Source organism: Girardinichthys multiradiatus, chromosome 17 (assembly GCF_021462225.1).
Source record: "Girardinichthys multiradiatus isolate DD_20200921_A chromosome 17, DD_fGirMul_XY1, whole genome shotgun sequence".
NCBI classification, from domain to species: domain Eukaryota; kingdom Metazoa; phylum Chordata; class Actinopteri; order Cyprinodontiformes; family Goodeidae; genus Girardinichthys; species Girardinichthys multiradiatus.
Window position 1 is genome coordinate 8,116,814 of NC_061809.1, and position 3,272 is coordinate 8,120,085.

Below are 3,272 nucleotides of genomic sequence, written 5' to 3' on the forward strand. Positions count from 1 at the left end.
TCTCCTTGTTACATTTTTCTTGTGTATTTTTTGCCAACCTAAATGTTTGTGAGGTTCTGTTAAAATTAAATGCAGTTAATCTTACCTGCTGTAGACGATGCTGCCTTTTGTCTTGGAAGTTGGATAGCTGATTTAAGAATTTCGTCCTTGATCTGTGTTGGAAAACAGATTTAGATTTAATAGTTGTACTCAGCAATATTAGATTTCTCATTTTATTGGCCCAAACACCTAGTTTTATCAGATGCAAACAGAAGGGCTTATGAAGGGTTTTCTATGGCTTGCACCCTTCTGAGGGTTCCTATGCAGTCTGAAAGTATAGAACTTAATTTTATCATTTTTCCAGGTCTGGACAAGTGAGGAAACCCGTTTCAAAAATCTAAATGCTTTGGATTTTACTTGAACGTGTTTAAATGATATACTATGTCTTTTGCTACATCACAACCAGTGTAACTAACTCCATGCACACTCGGGAAGTGTTTTTTTTTCCCCTACCGTTTTGGAGACTACAAAACTTCAAAGCATTAAAAATTGTTCCTTACGAAGTGAAAAAAGGTGCTATTGATAAAACTGCTTTAGATGATCTGCATTTATTGTAGATACTCCAGTATGCACTGACAAACCATACGTTCATTTCTTATAGATACTGAAAGGAGCAGTTTATTCTAGATGCATTTTAAATATCTGGTTTCAACATTTTCATGATTTATAGAACTGGCAGATGGGCCCAATTACTATTAAAGCATTTGAAGGTTAATTGCAGAAAAAATTTGACACTGAAAAATTTTGGGAATTGGAAATTAAATATGGAGGAACTCTGCTCATGCCATCTTTCTTTAGTATAAATCGAGGTTAGCTGGACCCAAAGGCTGAAGCTAACAGCAAAACAAAATCGGATTTCTACTGTCTTGAGGCGACTTCAATCATGAAAACATGGAGGTTTATGTGAAACAGTACAAATGTTAATCTACATAGTTTATGTATTTTACACATGAAGTGGTTTATCACCAATGATCTTCCAGTGTGAAATGGTGTAGGAACAGAACATGTAAAACATTTATCTTACTGAGCTTTCAAATACACTAAGACAGAAGTGTTTACCTGCTTCTACAGGTCCTTCTCAAAATATTAGCATATTGTGATAAAGTTCATTATTTTCCATAATGTCATGATGAAAATGTAACATTCATATATTTTAGATTCATTGCACACTAACTGAAATATTTCAGGTCTTTTATTGTCTTAATACGGATGATTTTGGCATACAGCTCATGAAAACCCAAAATTCCTATCTCACAAAATTAGCATATCATTAAAAGGGTCTCTAAAAGAGCTATGAACCTAATCATCTGAATCAACGAGTTAACTCTAAACACCTGCAAAAGATTCCTGAGACCTTTAAAACTCCCATCCTGGTTCATCACTCAAAACCCCAATCATGGGTAAGACTGCTGTCCAGAAGGCCACTATTGACACCCTCAAGCAAGAGGGTACGACACAGAAAGAAATTTCTGAACGAATAGGCTGTTCCCAGAGTGTTGTATCAAGGCACTTCAGTGGGAAGTCTGTGAGAAGGAAAAAGTGTGGCAGAAAACACTGCACAACGAGAAGAGGTGACCGGACCCTGAGGAAGATTGTGGAGAAGGGCCGATTCCAGACCTTGGGGGACCTGCGGAAGCGGAGGACTGAGTCTGGAGTAGAAACATCCAGAGCCACCGTGCACAGGCGTGTGCAGGAAATGGGCTACAGGTGCCGCATTCCCCAGGTCAAGCCACTTTTGAACCAGAAACAGCGGCAGAAGCGCCTGACCTGGGTTACAGAGAAGCAGCACTGGACTGTTGCTCAGTGGTCCAAAGTACTTTTTTCGGATGAAAGCAAATTCTGCATGTCATTCGGAAATCAAGGTGCCAGAGTCTGGAGGAAGACTGGGGAGAAGGAAATGCCAAAATGCCAGAAGTCCAGTGTCAAGTACCCACAGTCAGTGATGGTCTGGGGTGCCGTGTCAGCTGCTGGTGTTGGTCCACTGTGTTTTATCAAGGGCAGGGTCAATGCAGCTAGATATCAGGAGATTGTGGAGCACTACATGCTTCCATCTGCTGAAAAGCTTTATGGAGATGAAGATTTTTCAGCACGACCTGGCACCTGCTCACAGTGCCAAAACCACTGGTAAATGGTTTACTGACCATGGTATCACTGTGCTCCATTGGCCTGCCAACTCTCCTGACCTGAACCCAATAGAGAATCTGTGGGATATTGTGAAGAGAATGTTGAGAGACTCAAGACCCAACACTCTGGATGAGCTAAAGGCCACTATAGAAGCATCCTGGGCCTCCATAAGACCTCAGCAGTGCCACAAGCTGATTGCCTCCATGCCACGCCGCATTGAAGCAGTCATTTCTGCAAAAGGATTCCAAGTATTGAGTGCATAACTGTACATGATTATTTGAAGGTTGACGTTTTTTGTATTAAAAACACTTTTCTTTTATTGGTCGGATGAAATATGCTAATTTTGTGAGATAGGAATTTTGGGTTTTCATGAGCTGTATGCCAAAATCATCCGTATTAAGACAATAAAAGACCTGAAATATTTCAGTTAGTGTGCAATGAATCTAAAATATATGAATGTTAAATTTTCATCATGACATTATGGAAAATAATGAACTTTATCACAATATGCTAATATTTTGAGAAGGACCTGTATATCTGTATCAGACTGGAAATGCTTTACATTTTTATTTAGTAAGCGTTTCTAGCAGGAACATCTATCTTGGTGGGCTGTGTCCTACCTCCATTTACCCTCTAAATAATCAGTAGTTTCCCTGTAAACCTCTGGGTCAGAATCCATAGCCTAGTTAACCAATTTTAAAACCATGTTGAGGCAGGTACCCATTAAAGTATGGTTAGTATAAAACTTCCTGTGGCAGGAGACTCCACGCCAGGTGCTAAGTCATTTTATCCCTTCAATATTTTTGCAGATTTGGTCCTTACATACATAAATCATAAGTTTGTACCAATGTTCTATAATCTACTCGGTGTATTTGAAAGGAATTTTGATAACTGTGGCTGTTACGTCAGTTTAAGCTGGTGCCATATTTTATTGGAGTCAACGGACCAAAATGGGGGATCGGAAACAAAATAAACCGAAACTCTAATGCAAAGTTTTCCTGAAGGGACAAAAAGGGGAATATCTATACTAGTTAATATTATGCTGATAAACATTTCAATTAGTAAGGTGAAAGTTGGACATTAAGTTATCAATAATACACTTCACCAGA